The sequence below is a fragment of the Gossypium hirsutum genome, chromosome A06 (assembly GCF_007990345.1).
Source record: "Gossypium hirsutum isolate 1008001.06 chromosome A06, Gossypium_hirsutum_v2.1, whole genome shotgun sequence".
Classification (NCBI taxonomy): Eukaryota; Viridiplantae; Streptophyta; class Magnoliopsida; order Malvales; family Malvaceae; genus Gossypium; species Gossypium hirsutum.
Genome location: NC_053429.1, coordinates 101415423 through 101432192, shown reverse-complemented (window position 1 = coordinate 101432192; position 16770 = coordinate 101415423). Strand labels below are relative to the sequence as shown.

Below are 16770 nucleotides of genomic sequence, written 5' to 3'. Positions count from 1 at the left end.
ACTTCATTTGAATTTTGTTTAAAGAGATAATTAAACTTTAGTGAAGAGTGGTTAGAACTGTCAAATAGCAAAATAGGGGAGACTTTAATTAATAAAATGTACTAATTGGCTAAACCAAAAATTCTTAAAATTTTATGGTAAGAATAAATGTGAGTCTAGTTTCAGGTAAAATTAACGGATCTTAATTTGAAGTTTTGTAGATCAAGATATAAATAATTTAGTGACTATGACTCAAATGGACAGCTTTAAATATACATATAAGTAAATAGTGAAATTATTGATAATGTTACTTATAAGCATATTATATAAATCAAGGATGTCGAATGAAGAGGAGGAGGAGGGAAATAAATATATGAATTTTCAGCTAGCAAGTGTTTTGTTGGGTTTTTCACACAGGAAGAAAAATAGAACCAAGTTATCCGGATGAAATATGAAGCTCTTATTGAAGCTAGAGCAATAAAGTAATTATTTCGGATGAAATATGAAGTTCTTGTTGAAGCTAGAGCAATAAGGTAGTAATTCCGGATGAAGTATGAAGTAAGTTTGAGATTCAAGGACCTAGGAGTTGCAACCAAATGAACAGAAGCAAAAGGGATGAAAAATTGAGAGAAGTATTTCATCTGGGTAACATACATACTGCTGTTTGTTGCAACCCTTAATAGGTTTAAATTTAAAATGGATAATTTGTATGTTTTAGACTCAGGGACTAAATTGAATAAAAGAAGAACTGTAGGGGTAATTTCGTAAAAATGTCAAAAATGACCAAAATGAAGGAAATGAATTGCGTTATTATCTAAATTATAAAATTTAATAAAATTATTAATCTAGATCAAGATCGGGTGAAAACATGTTTTAGGGATTAAATTGAAAAGTGTTGAAATTATGGAAAATTTTGTTATTTTATAGAATTTATGGGTTGTTATCAATATATATAAGAATAATTAAGTTCGAAAGAAGGATTTAATTACAAAAACTTTATTTTTCTGTGTCTAAGGATGAAATCATCATTAATCAAAAGTTTAGGGGTAAAATGGAAATTTTGCCTAGAGCATTAATTGAATGTATTAGAATATGAAATAAATAAAAATGATGATCAAATTTATTTATAAAGATCCGGGCGGCTCAAATATGAGACTTGAACGTGAAAAAGAAAAAGTTTTCGGATTAGTAAAACTAAATACGAATAAGCAACGAAGTAAGTTCGTGCAACTTGAATTGAATTATTTAATGTTTAAATTATACATTTATGTGACATGAATGTGAATTGAGTGTTTAAATGTATGTTTTGGACTTTAAGGGCCCAATAGAGGGACGTTATGATTATTTTCAGAATATGAATAATAAATGATTCAGAATTCTCTGAAAATGTTCAGTAAACTCTGGTAATGCCTTGTACCCTATTCCGCAACAGATGCGGGTAGAAGGTATTACAAAGGGACTAATGATTCAATGATTCTTGTAGAATACTTAAAAGTGAGAAAATGAGCTAGTAAATGGTAATTACCTTAAAAGTGTAAAGTGATTAACTAAACGGATGCACCCTTGAGTCTTAAAGAATGAACCAATAAGTGAAAAGAACCATACTCTCATTAATGAGTTGCTTATACAAAGTGAAGATATTAATTTATATAAGACTCAACACTAAGTGTAAGGGATGAAAAAGTAGGATGTCCTAATGTACTTACTAAACTCTTCAAGCTTAACTTGTTAGTGGTTTATATGCTAAAGTGGAAGCCCCTTTTCGAGAAGCATGACACCATGTCAATGAAGGATTACATTCCTATGCAAGCTTTGAAGAGAATAAAGAATTTTGGTTTTGTATCATTTGTATTAGAAGAGTTTGAAATTGTATGTACATAGAATAAGTGTATTGTTTTCTAAATTTGCAAGTTTTATTATGTGTATTAATGCTTTTAACTCTGCCAAAGTAGTCTTGAGTATGATTATGATTTTGATAATGTTTTACGATGATTTTGTGCTCAAATGTGTTTTGATATTGTTTTAAAATAAATTGAAACTTATTGGTATGTTTTGATGATGTTTGGGATTGATTTAAAGTGTTTTGGGCTATTTCTCTATAACGTCTCAACATCGTCCCCCGTAATGTTATGCCATTGAGCATACAAAAAGCAATGTTGCGACATCGTTCATCGCCATGTTTCAACATTAGGCATGTAGAGAGTGAAGTCATGATGGCAAGCAATAAAATTTCGTGACATTATACAATGTTACAATGTTATGCAACACAATGTCACCCACTACATTGTTTTAGGCTTTTTAAGCCCTCCAAGTCCCATTCTTGACCCGCGGCACTTCCTATCTCTCACATTTGGTTACTAAATGGGTTTTAAATTATTTTAAAGCTTGTAAATTAATTTTTACTGATTCCAAAATTATTTATTATGTATAAGATTAAAGGAATATATTAACATAATTACGATAAATTAATGAGGTAATATTTTTAAAGGTAAATTAATGTCAGTAGAATTTATAATTATTTTTTATTGAATTTTTTTATATTAATATAAAAATATAAGAAGTTTAATTCAATTTCTATTGATTTGACTAATTATCAATTATTTTGGATTCAATGAGTATAGTTTAGGAGTAGATCGTAAAAGTTTTCTTAAAAAACAATGTCAAACATATTATTTTTCAAACAATAAAAAATGTTTCCATTGTTGTGAAAAATGGGAATTACAATTTTGTTTATAAGAAATACAAAATTTGTAGGTTGCCAAATTAAAAATGAAAAAAGAATTCGCATATAAATTTACTTTATTGTTAAAAAATTATATACATCGATAACTAATAGTATACCTATGGATTATTTTAATATTAATAGCGACGACATCAGAACTTGAGGTCTCTACATAGGATTGTTTTCTAAAATACTTGTGTAACGTTACTTTATAATATATATGATTGATGCAAGCATCAAGGTCATTCGGGTGCCCAACATAGCCAAACTTTAAAAAGTCCAATCATTTACACAATATCGAAGTAGATTCGAGTGAAGATGAGTTTGATCATATAAAAGTTTGTGATAAAAAAAATTAATAAGCTTCAAATAGATATGATTGAGCTTAAAAGAAAATCATGAATTCGTTTTTAGGAATCTTGGTTCGAAATCGAGAAGCGTAATACAAACATACTTAAAAGATTTTATTGAGTGTCAACGTTCGAATCAACATGTACAAACGGAGAGAAATTAATTCAATTGAAATCTTTATTTATCTAGTTTATGCTCATACATATCCTTTTTTCAAGATGGCTTCAAGAACACTGTCTCCAATCCAAGATACAACTCTCACCCACTCTAAATCATTCGGATCTTTATTTTTTACGTTCTTGAATGCCTTCTTTTATTAGTATTTGTTGCTGCTGATTCGCCCTAATCTCCCTTGGCTTCTCTTTGCATTTCAGGAGACTTGGTTGCTAAGATAGGGTTGAATCCACTTCAATTTGGTTTCCCCTTTCCTCGAACAAATTGAATTTGATCCTACTTCCTGGGTTTACAAGGTTCACATACAATAAATACTTGTTAAGTAAGAATTTTTCTAGTTCAATTAAGTACTTGAATTTAGTTTTTAAAGTTTAATTTGGTACCTAAAGTTTATTTTGATCCAATACCTGAACTTGATTTTTGATCCAAATTAGTAAATACAATAAATGACTTATTTAAATCAATTTAAACTATGAAATCAAGTTCAAGTACTAATTTAAACAAAAAATAAAAGTAAACTCAAGTACCTAAATCGATAAAAGAAAAAAAGTAATACTTAACAAAAACATATTCAAACTTTGATATATAAAAATTGTGTCTTTTAAACTAACTACTTATAAAATTCAAATGAATATATAAGGTATTTATATTGGCTTAAACATTTTAAATTTCTAAATACATATATATCAATTTAGATTCTAAATACAAACAAGTAGATCTTAATTTGGTTATAAGTTTGAGGGCATGAGAATTTGCGACCTTAAGTTCAAGTATACATTCTAATCATCAATCCAATTGTAGTTTATAATTATCCGAGTAGTTATAATTAACTTTATATTTTATAACCTCTTAAAAAATTAAATGCATTTGAGTGATAGTCTAAATTTGCAAATAATTAAATTCATATAAATTAAAATTAAATCCAATTTTTAATATAAGAGTATTAAAATAAAAATTAATTAAAACATCCAATTTATAAAAAAAAATCCAAGTTATGAATATAAATAAAGTATTAGTGTAATTAAAATAAGATAAAATTCAATGATGGTGATTTCATCAACTTTAGCCTTTTTCAATATTCCTTGGCTCTGCAGTCATAAACCAACTATGACTCTTGTCACCACTTCCCATTTCATTCATTTTGTTTTTTCTCCTAAATTATTAAGAAGAATTGGCAGATATAGTTAATTAAATTCCTTATGAAAATCGCTGCAGATTAAGTTATTTAATACTACTACTAGACCCTTATATAATTGAGGTTCCCCTGCTCTCCTCACAGATAGATAAATAAATATTCCAAAGGAGTGATGTGTTTATATTGATGTAAACTAAAGTAAATTTTCTTCTAATATAAATTCATTTAATTTTAATTTATTATATTATTTTTACTTCGTGATTTAATTATGGTCAGAAGTTAATTGAATATTAAATTGATTAAGGAATGATTAAAAATATATTATAATAAAAGTGTTTTTTTCTTTTTATATTTTTATATAAAATCTATAAAAAAAATTTAAATATGTTATACCTATATCTTGCAAGCCTACCTCACATCCTGCTGACCTAATAGGTCAACACCTTAAACTAAGATGAATCATCTTATGAGCTAAGGACACTTGCAAGCCCATAACCCCATAAGCCCAATACATTGTGAGCTTGTATCATGTAGAGCTATTCAAGGATTGGGCTACCTAGTCAAGCTCAAAGGTCAACTTGAAATTTGAAAAGGGTTGGTAAAAGTATTAGGTTCGAAAAAAAATTTCAGGAAAACAAATAATTTAAAATATGGATTAGGTTCGAGCTTAAACATCTAAGACCTAACTGACTTTGGCTCGTTTTTAAAGTTTGTAATATATTAATTACATTATATTATTTTTATATATTACGTAACTTATAACAAATAAATTTTAAATTACAGTAATATATAACACTATAATGTAAACATTAAAAAATATATATTAAATTACCTACATAAAATTTTAATAAATGAAAAATATATAATATTATTAAATTGATAGGTGCTAAAAGTAACATGTTTTTAGCCTCATTCTTAATGCATTTTTTGGTGATTATTCGATATTAATGGTGAATTGTATGCTCCTAATGCTTTAAATTAATGTTTTTTTTTACTTATGGCCATGTGGCAGGTCATGTCAATTTTGCGAATTTGGACCCCAAACAACTGAAAAACACGATTTTTAGGTTTTTTGGGCATTCTAAGACCTAAATATGACAAAAATAAGAAGATAGGAGTGAGCTATCATAGAATAGTCAATAAATAGGAGTGAGCTGTCATAGAATAGTCAATAAAACAACTCGAAAAACACTATTGAAGCCGACTCTAAAGAAGATTTTCGTCAAGATTGAAGATTCTCATTTGATTTCTTAAAGATTGTAAAGTTAATTTAGGTTATTGTTAACTTTGTCACATTAGAGACCGAATTGAATAAATGTAAAACTTGGTATGAAATTATTATGGTAATAGATAAAATAAGGTCCTTAATAGGGATATATGAAATCAGATTTTAATCCAAATCTAGGAATTGAATTTTCAATTTATCCTGAGTTTAAGAACTAAATAAAATAAAATATAAATATGAGGGGAATTGAAAAATAGAATTTCATGAAATCATGAATACCACAGTATAGTATGGAAGTGTTTGATATTGATTGGTGACATGAAATAATTGTATAGATCAAGAATCAGATCAAAGTGGAGTTGATTGGGGAAAAGTTAAAATTGTCGAGTAGCCCCTAAAGATCAACTCATTTTGGTGTTCCAATAGGTAAGTTCATATGAAACTTACTATTTCATTTTATATCAAGTGTAATTTGTATTGATTATATATGTATACATAATTAGACATAACTTGAGAACTAATGATATTGACATGTAATGGACTGGATTGTAATGTTATATAATTGTTGGTTATGTATTAGTACATGGTGTAAATGTGAAAGTTGTTTGATTATAAGGCAAGTGAATGAAAATGTGATATTCTACAGGATATGATTTGAGTTGTGAATATTTACAAAGATCAATAATGACATATATATGGAAATTATGCTCGTGTGAACTTAATAAAAGGTTAGAATGCGTATAGCATATCATTAGGGCTATACGTATGCTTGATTGGGGGTTTTACATGTTATAACAAGGTCTAGTATTTGTTGTAGATTCTCGAGTTATATATATATCATAGGTTTAGCTCGGACGGGTAATCTCAATATAATGTTAGCTTGTGTAAGTAACTCTGTTATAATGTCAGCTTGTGTGAGCAACCTTGAAATATTGCCAGCTTGTGTGAGCAACTTATTCTCGTGTACTTTTTTGGACGATAATCAATTGAATGGAAATTAAAATTTTAAATGTGAATTGGAAATGAGATAGCATGCATTAATATTTGATATGTAATAGGTATTCATGATATGAGAAGATGAGTAACACATTTGTTTGGAAAATGTTGACATGTGAATAGCTATGCCATTATGTGCCAAGGACAGCCATGTTAAATGCCACCATGAATAGTTTAATTATGCTTTAAATAATCAAGGTATGTTTAGTGTTTCCATTTGAACTTACTAAGCATTTCTAATGCTTACTCTAGTTGATTTCCTTTCTTATAGATTGTCATCTTGTGGAACTTGTTGAGCCAAATCAATGGAGGAGCACACACTATTCTAAAACAGTAGTTATATGTTCAATTTGGTGTCTAGCCTATGTGGCATGTACATAAGGGCTCTTAGTGTGCAAATGGTCATTTTTTGAAGATGATAGTGTTATGCAATTTGTGGTGATGTTTGGTTATGGATATACCATTTGGTATAAAACTTTGTAATGCATATTTTGACAAGCTTGATGTTATGTGATTGTTCATGCTGCTCTTGAATGGTTTGGTATGTTTAGGCTATCATTTAGTCCATATGAATTGGTTAAATTGAGTTTATGATTTGGAAAGTGTAAGTTAAATGTTAAATATGCTAATTGGCTTAAAGTATGCTTAGTTTGAATTATATTAACCTCATTGTTTTGTTTAGTTTCCAATTAGTGTAATGGATATGTTTTGAGATTGAAATTGAAAGCATTTCGCATAGATAGGTAAAATGGAGTTGAATATGTTTACAAGATTCTATGGTGCACCAGAAGAACATAAAAAAAAAGAATCATGGGATCTCCTAAGAAAGTTAGGGTCTTATCGAGATTTACCATGGATAGTTGTGAGAGATTTTAATGAATATTGTTCTCATTTAAGAAAAAGGGGGGGCGATTGCGGAACGAAAGAAATATGGCTTGCTTAAGGAAAGTATTGGAGGACCGTGAACTTAGCAATATAGGATTTACAGGCATATGGTACACTTGGGAGAGAGGCCGATTACCAGAAAATAATATTCGAGAGAGAATTGACAAATGGATAGCAAATTTGGCATGGTGGAGAGTTTTCCAAGGTATTCTTTAAAACATTTGTCGCATGCTATGTCAAATCATTATCCGACTCTAGTTGATTTGGGGATTGAAAGTAGAAAGCACAAAGTGAAGAGAAAAAGGGTATTTAGATTTTATGCAAATTGGATCATAGAGGAAGAATGTGAACAGCGAGTTAAAGAGTTTTGGGAAGAATGTTCGGGTGATGTCCCAAATTAGGGAAGTTAGGAAATTTTCTTAGAGATGAATTGGGGCGAATTACCAGTAAGAGGAAGGCATCATCACTATTAAATATGAGGCTGAATGAATTGAGCAATTTTGATCCGAACGATGAAGTATTGGCAGAGATGGAAGAAGTCAAGTTGGCTCTAAACTTGGCAGCTGGCAAAGAAAAGATTTTTTGGGAACAACGTGCAAGGGCGAATTAGCTCCGCTTTGGAGATAGAAATACAATTTTTCTTTTCCATAATCTAGTAAACCAACGAAAGGCTAAAAAGCAAATAAGGATCGAGTCAAAGGAGAGGAGGAGAAGATACAAGTGGGAAGTGGCAACTGACTATTTCAAGGAATCATTCACAGCTTCATATACGAGCAATAATGAGAGAGTGATGTCAGGGATAATGAGATGTATTCATGAAGAAATGAACACTAAGCTGATTGAACAATTTAAATTCGAAGAAGTGAGGGAAGCAATGAAGAATAGCACCTTTAAAGGCATCAGGTATAGATGCTTATTATGCAATTTTTTTATCGAAAATATCCACACAATGCTGGAGATGAGATTACTAAATACTGTTTAGACATTTTGAATAGAGGAAAGGAGATTGGCATTTTAAACATCACTAGCATTGTGCTCATCTCAAAAGTGAGCTCTCCAACCTGTTTGTCACAAATTAGGCCGATTAGCCTATGTAATGTGTCGTATTATATCTAAAGTGGTGGTAAATAGATTTAGAACAGTGCTTGATAAATGTATTGATGAAACACAGGCAAGATTTGTTCTTGGCAGAAAAATTAGGCACAATGCGTTAATTGCATACGAGGTGCTACGATCGCTGAAACAAAAAAGGCGCAGGGCTACTTTGCCTTGAAATTAGACTTGTGTAACGCACATGACAGGGTGAAATAAAGTCACATGACAGGGTGAAATAAAGTTTCATTGAATAAGTTACGAGGCGTACGGGTTTTTGTGAAGATTGGTTAAGCTTAGTTATGAATTAATTATGGAGTGTGTTAGAACGGTGGAATATTCGGTTTTGTTCACTGGGGTGCAAGGGCAAAAATTGAAATCCACAAGAGAATTGAGGCAAGGCGACCCATTTAGCCCGTATTTATTTCTAATATGTGCAGAAGGTTTTTCTTCCCTTAATAAATTGGCAAAATGAGGAGCTATCCAAGGAGTAAGAGTCGGGAGGAGTGGGCTTTCATTAACTCACCTAATTTTTGCAGATGACAGCATCTTGTTAGGGGAGGAAAGCCTGGAAGGGGTTACTGCTATTAAAGCTTTAGTGACCGAATATGGAGTTTCAAAGCAATCGATCAATTTTGAAAAGTCACAAATATTTTTTAGCAATAATGTGTCGAGCATCAAGAAGGAACAAATTGGGGCAACTATGGGAGTAAGGGTCTCTAGTAACCTTTAAAAATACCTCGGGTTACCAACTATGATTGGAAAGCGAAAGAAATAGGCATTATAAATTCAGGAAACGTAATGAAAATTGGAGTTTACGTCAATGGACACTTGTGGAGGTAAAGAAGTTTTTATTAAAGCAATTTTACAAGCCATCCCAATGTGATGTTTTTTGTTGCCTGTTACGTTATGTCGTGAACTGGAAAGCATTACTAGTAAATTTTGGTGGGAAAATTCTAAAACAGAATAGGAAATTTATTAGTGTGATTGGAGGGGGATGTGCTAGCCGAAAGCACAAGGGGGATTGGGATTTAGGAAATTAACCAAGTTCAATATAGCGATACTTGCTAAACAAGGATGGCGGTTAATTATGAAACCAGATTGTTTGTTTGCTCGTGTCATGAAAGAAAAGGATTATCCACATTGTGACTTTATGAGTGCCAGTTTAGGATGTCACCCATCTTTTACCTGGAGAAGCATATGGGGAGCCAGGAGACTTCTGGAGCTAGGCATGGGCTAAAGGGTTGGAAACGGCAAATCAATAAACATCTGGAATGATGTCTGGTTACCAAGACCTGGACATGGAAAAGTTAGAATTCAGAATATTGATATTAATTATTCAACTGTAGCAGATCTTACTAATAGAGAGACAGCTACCTGTAAGTTGGACGTCCTAAGGAAGCTTTTTGTCGAGGAGCAGGTAAACAAAATTTTGACAATCCCAGTTGCTGAAGTTGATCTTGATGATGAAAGTGTGTGGAGGGGACACAGTATAGGTGTGTTTTCGGCCAAAAGTGGCTATAAATGGCTGCTTAGTGAAGAAGTTACAGCAGCGCAGGGGGGAATGTTACAACAAGCTACGCTATTACCGAACTTCTACAACAAATTATAGAAGTTACAAGTTGCAAGCAAAATAAAAATTACAACACGGAAAATTGCTAATAACTATATCCCTATGACAATTTACAAGTGAGGAATATGCAGGTGGTGAGCATTTGTCCTCTGTCGTACAATAGAGGAATCGGTGAGCCATATCTTCCGGGATTGCATGTTTATTAAAAGTGTTCTTCAAGGGGTGGGGGTGGATGTCTCGCCCAGCATTCAAGGACAAAGTTGGAAATTGTGGTTAGCAAATATATTTTCTTGTACAGGAGAGGAGAAATGCAAATGGCTAACTATTGTGTTCTGGGCAGTCTGATACCACGGAAATAAGGTATATCATCAGGGTGAAAAACAGAACATAGTGGGTCTGGTTACGTTTATTAAAGCATATTATTCAGATAGCACATTTACAGAATCCGTGATTTCAACATCTATGAACCAGATGAATAGTATATGGACGCCACCAAGAATAAATGAAGTTAAATGCAATTTTGATGCGACTTTCAACAAGTGCATGTTTAGTTCGGTATTTAGGATAATCTTTAGAGATGGTGAGGGGCACATTTTACGACTTGTGCTTACCCAAATAGTTTTGTGGCCGATGCCACCACGGTTGAGGCGAAGGCTTGTTTTATTAGAATATACCCATACCCCATACCTTGCCCATACCTTTCCCATACCTACCCATACTTTGGAAAGGTCAAAGTTATGGGCACCAAATATTTATTTAGTGTTGGGCATGGGAAAATAGCAATTTTTGGTCCCTAAGTGAATAGTGACTTTGCAAGGTGGCCCTTGAATCTCAACTATAAATAGGCCAACCATTGCTCATTCTCATCATCCCACACTTGCCATTCTCTACTTAAGGCAATTGTTCTCTCTCCCTATTTGTAAAGTTTCACTTGTATTTTTGGAGTGAAATATATTTGGTAGTGCCCGAGGACGTAGGCAAGATTTGCCGAACCTTGTTAAAATTCTGGTGTTCTTTACTATTTATTGTTCATATTTTGTGAATTTGATTGTAGTGATTTATTGTGCTATTAAATTACGATAGAGGGATATTCTGGCTAGGAAAGACTTGGTACTTAAGTGATCCTCGTGATCCACCTCTCTTTCCTGGGAATTGAACTTAGTGTGATTTTTTAGTACAATAATTTTACTCTTTCACACGCTTCCGCTCAACAATTGGTATCAGAGCCAGATTCGTACTTGGGGAATACGACCGTTTACGGTACTATTAACGTATACGGCACTATTCACGTATACAGTACTATTCACGTATACGGCACTATTCACGTATACGGTACTGTTCACGTATACAGTAGTTGGGATTGAGGAGAAAAATGGCAGCAGCATCGTCATCAGCAAGGACTACTGTGACAAATGCAAAATTTGAAGTAGAGAAATTTGACGGTACCAATAATTTTGGTATGTGGCAGTGTGAGATCCTGGATGTCTTATGTCAGCAAGAGCTGGATATAGCCCTTGAAGAAAAACCTGACAAGATGGATGACAAGGAGTGGGCCAAGATCAATAGACAGGCGTGTGGTACAATCCGCCTATGTTTGGCCAAAGAGCAGAAGTACTCCGTCATGAGGGAGACATCAGCGAAGAAGCTGTGGGATACATTAGAAGAAAAGTTTCTAACGAAAAGTCTTGAAAATAGGCTTTATATGAAAAAGAAACTTTTTCGGTTCACGTATGCACCCGGTATGTCGATGAATGACCATGTGAACTCATTCAATAAAATTTTAGCAGACTTGCTAAATTTGGATGAGAAATTTGAAGATGAAGACAAGGCATTATTGTTGTTGAATTCCCTTCCTGATGAATATGATCATCTTACCACCACATTGCTTCATGGGAAGGACACGATCACATTTGATGCAGTTTGTAGTGCGTTGTATAGATCTGAGACTCGGAAGAAAGATAAAAGAGATCACAGAGATACAATTGCAGAAGTCTTAACAGTAAGAGGTCGTTCACACAGCAGCAAACCTGGTAGAAGGGGTAAGTCCAAAGGGAGACCCGCCAAAGATGAATGTGCCTTTTGTCGTGAGAAAGGGCATTGGAAAAAGAATTGTCCTAAGTTACAAAAGGGCAAGTCTATTTCTAATGCATGTGTAGCGGAGCATGATGAGGAGTCAGACTTTAGCTTGGTTGGCATGGCATTGGCATGTCAAACGGATGAGTGGATATTGGATTCGGGATGTACTTACCATATGTGTCCTAATAAGGACTGGTTTTCTAGTCTTGAAGAACTAGAAGGTGGAGTTGTTTTTATGGGCAATGACAGTGCCTGTAAGACAATGGGTGTAGGTACAATCAAATTGAAGAACCATGACGGCTCAATCCAAGTTCTGACAGATGTTCGCTATGTACCCAGCTTGAAGAAAAATCTCATCTCATTAGGGGCCCTAGAATCTAAAGGGTTCACAATCACTTTGAGAGATGGATTACTAAAGGTAGTAGCTGGGGTATTGACGGTGATGAAAGGCACTAGAAGAAATAACTTGTACTATTTAAATGGAAGTACAGTTATTGGATCAACATCAACAGCTTCTGCGAAAGATGCAGATTCAGAGGCTACCAGGTTATGGCATAGGCGATTGGGACATGCTGGTGAAAAAGCTTTGCAGACTTTGGCGAAGCAAGGCTTGTTGAAAGGTGCAAAATTCTTGCAAAATGGAATTCTGTGAACATTGTGTTCTGGGCAAGCAGAAGAGAGTAAAATTTGGTCCAGCAATTCACAATACGAAAGGAATTCTGGACCACGTTCACAGTGATGTGTGGGGACCTACCAAAGTGGCTTCTTTGGGAGGTATGCACTATTTTGTCACTTTTCTTGATGATTATTCAAGAAAAGTATGGGTGTATCTAATGAAAAGAAAAAGTGAAGTTTTGGATGCATTTCTGAAATGGAAGAAGATGGTGGAGACTCAGACTGGTCGAAAGGTCAAACGACTTCGATCAGATAATGGTACTGAGTACAAAAACGATCCATTTCTACAAGTATGCCAAAATGAGGGCATTGTGCGACACTTCACTGTTCGGGATACACCACAGCAAAATGGGGTGGCAGAACGCATGAATCGGACTATACTGGAGAAAGTTCGATGTATGTTGTCCAATGCTGGATTGGGCAAGGAATTTTGGGCTGAGGCAGTTACATATGCGTGCCATCTAATTAACCGATTGCCATCAGCTGCAATAAATGGAAAAACTCCGATGGAGATGTGGACTGGTAAACCTGCTACTGATTATGATTCTTTACATGTTTTTGGTTCCACTGCATATTATCATGTAAAAGAATCTAAGTTAGACCCAAGAGCAAAGAAAGCATTATTCATGGGTATAACTGGTGGTGTAAAAGGATACCGTCTCTGGTGTCCTGATACAAGGAAGATTGTTTTCAGTAGAGATGTAACTTTTGATGAATCAACCATGATGAAGAACGAGGATTCACAAAAGGATGACAAAACCAGTAGTACTTTGCAGCAGGTGGAGTTTGAAAAGGTTAATGATGATCCAGCTAATATTGAAAGAACAAATGATGAAGAAGTTTCGACCCAAGAACTTCTACAGCAACAAGATTCAATTGCATATAGGAGGCCAAGAAGAGAGATTCGTAAGCCTGCTCGCTTTGACGATATGGTGGCCTATGCACTTCCAATTGCAGATGATGATGTTCCTTCCACTTACACAGAAGTAATAAGTAACTCTGATGGTGTAAAGTGGAAGCAAGCTATGAATGAAGAAATGCAGTCTCTTCATAAAAATAGGACTTGGGAGTTGGTGAGACTGCCCAAAGGAAAGAAGGCAATTGGATGCAAATGGGTATATGCAAAGAAGGAAGGATTTCCTGGTAAAAATGAAATTCGATACAAGGCTAGATTGGTAGCAAAGGGTTACGCTCAGAAAGAAGGAATAGACTACAATGAAGTGTTTTCTCCAGTTGTGAAGCATTCGTCTATTCGGATTTTGCTAGCCTTGGTTGCGCAATATGATCTTGAACTAGTTCAGCTTGATGTAAAGACCGCGTTTTTACACGGTGATTTGGAAGAGGAAATCTATATGACTCAGCCAGATGGATTCAAGGTTGCTGGAAAAGAAAATTGGATTTGCAAACTGACAAAGTCGCTTTATGGATTGAAGCAATCTCCGAGGCAGTGGTACAAGCGATTTGATCAGTTCATGAAAGGGCAAAGGTACACAAGAAGTAAATTTGATCATTGCGTGTATTTTCAGAAGCTACAAGAAGGAACTTTCATATACTTGCTCTTATATGTTGATGATATGCTAATAGCATCTAAGAGCAAAGTTGAGATTGAAAGATTGAAGACTCAACTCAATCTCGAGTTTGAGATGAAAGATCTAGGAGAAGCTAAAAAGATTCTCGGCATGGAAATATGTAGAGATAGAGCTCATGGCAGAGTTAGCTTGTCTTAGAAGCAGTATTTGAAGAAAGTACTACAGCAGTTTGGTATGAACGAGCAGACCAAACCTGTAAGTACCCCGTTGGCTTCTCATTTCAAGCTTTCTGCACAACTATCTCCTTCGACGAATACGGAACAAGAATACATGTTGCAAGTTCCGTATTCTAATGCAGTGGGTAGCTTGATGTATGCAATGGTGTGTACAAGACCCGACATTTCACAGGCAGTTAGTATAGTGAGCAGGTATATGCATAATCCTGGAAAAGGACATTGGCAAGCTGTGAAATGGATTCTACGGTATATTCAGAAGACCGTGGATGTTGGATTACTGTTCAAGCAGGATAATACACTTGGTAAAGGTGTTATTGGGTACGTTGATTCTGACTATGCCGGTGATTTGGACAAGCGAAGATCAACCACCGGTTATGTGTTTACACTTGCTGGAGGACCAATAAGTTGGAAGTCTACACTACAGTCTACAGTTGCATTGTCAACCACAGAAGCCGAGTACATGGCTGTAACAGAGGCTGTAAAGGAGGCTGTTTGGTTACAAGGTATGGCTAAAACCTTGGGGTTGGTTCAGGAGCATATTAACGTGTATTGTGATAGTCAAAGTGCTATTCATTTAGCAAAGAATCAAGTCTATCATGCACGTACAAAACATATCGACGTACGATTCCATTTGTGCGGGAAATTATTGAAGAGGGGAAAATTTGTCTTCAGAAGATCAAGACTGCAGATAATCCCGCAGATATGATGACCAAGGTGGTAACAGCAACCAAGTTCGAACATTGTTTGAACTTGATTAATATCCTGCAAGTTTAACAGTTGAAGAAGGCACTATCAAGTATTGTTGTCAAAAGCAGAAAGAATTGTGTGAAGATAAGATTATCCTAATCAAATCTTCAAGGTGGAGATTATTAGAATATACCCATACCCCATACCTTGCCCATACCTTTCCCATACCTACCCATACTTTGGAAAGGTCAAAGTTATGGGCACCAAATATTTATTTAGTGTTGGGCATGGGAAAATAGCAATTTTTGGTCCCTAAGTGAATAGTGACTTTGCAAGGTGGCCCTTGAATCTCAACTATAAATAGGCCAACCATTGCTCATTCTCATCATCCCACACTTGTCATTCTCTACTTAAGGCAATTGTTCTCTCTCCCTATTTGTAAAGTTTCACTTGTATTTTTGGAGTGAAATATATTTGGTAGTGCCCGAGGACGTAGGCAAGATTTGCCGAACCTCGTTAAAATTCTGGTGTTCTTTACTATTTATTGTTCATATTTTGTGAATTTGATTGTAGTGATTTATTGTGCTATTAAATTACGATAGAGGGATATTCTGGCTAGGAAAGACTTGGTACTTAAGTGATCCTCGTGATCCACCTCTCTTTCCTGGGAATTGAACTTAGTGTGATTTTTTAGTACAATAATTTTACTCTTTCACACGCTTCCGCTCAACATGTTTACATGCGGTGTCGGTGGCCGAAGAGTTGGGATTCCGATGACTTGTGGTGGAAGGGAATTCCTTAATAGTTATTAAGAAAATCCGTTCATCAGAGAATGGCAGATCAAACATTTCTATGATTATTAAAGAAATAAAAAAGGGGGCCCAAGGATATGAGAGTTTTACTTATCGTTTTGTGGGCAGAGCGGTGAACAGAGCGGCACATACGATGGCGAAGGAAGGAAATCAATGGCCATCGGCGATGATTTGGGTTAAGGAGGCACCTTCAAGAGTTGAAGCGGTGGACGAAGAAGATAGAAGGGCTCTGTTTTGAGGATGAAATGGGTTGGAGGAAAGGGATTTTTGCGGATTCCGACGATTTCAGGTTCTTTAAGGATCCATCGTTGGACGTTAACAATAATGTTCTTTTGGAGATAAACGATGGTAATAGAAGAGACGGAGAGGAATGCCAATCAGTTTAGGCTACAATTTTTTTCTGATTTGTTTGGTTTGTTTCTTTGTTTTTCAGGCAGTCATTCTAAGGTTTCTCGACGGCTACTGTTGTTTTTAATGCGTCTGTTCAGTTTTTTAGGCATCTAGAAAGTTGTATTCTGCTTTTAGTTTTTTTTTTTAGGGGGTGTCACCGACGGTTTGGGGGAAGCTGTTAGGCTACACGTGTTCTACATGTAGTCATGTAATTGTTTATTTTATTAATGACA

At 34.5% G+C, this 16770-nt stretch overlaps 1 long non-coding RNA gene across 1 annotated transcript; it reads right to left on the bottom strand.

Annotated features, from left to right (window-relative positions):
• Positions 1-9516: 9516 nt before the first annotated feature.
• On the bottom strand, positions 9517-10789 carry LOC121230590 (uncharacterized). Its single transcript, XR_005928546.1, has 2 exons — positions 9937-10789; positions 9517-9854 (listed from the first exon to the last, which is right to left on the bottom strand). It is a non-coding gene; the product is annotated as an uncharacterized lncRNA (long non-coding RNA).
• Positions 10790-16770: the final 5981 nt, after the last annotated feature.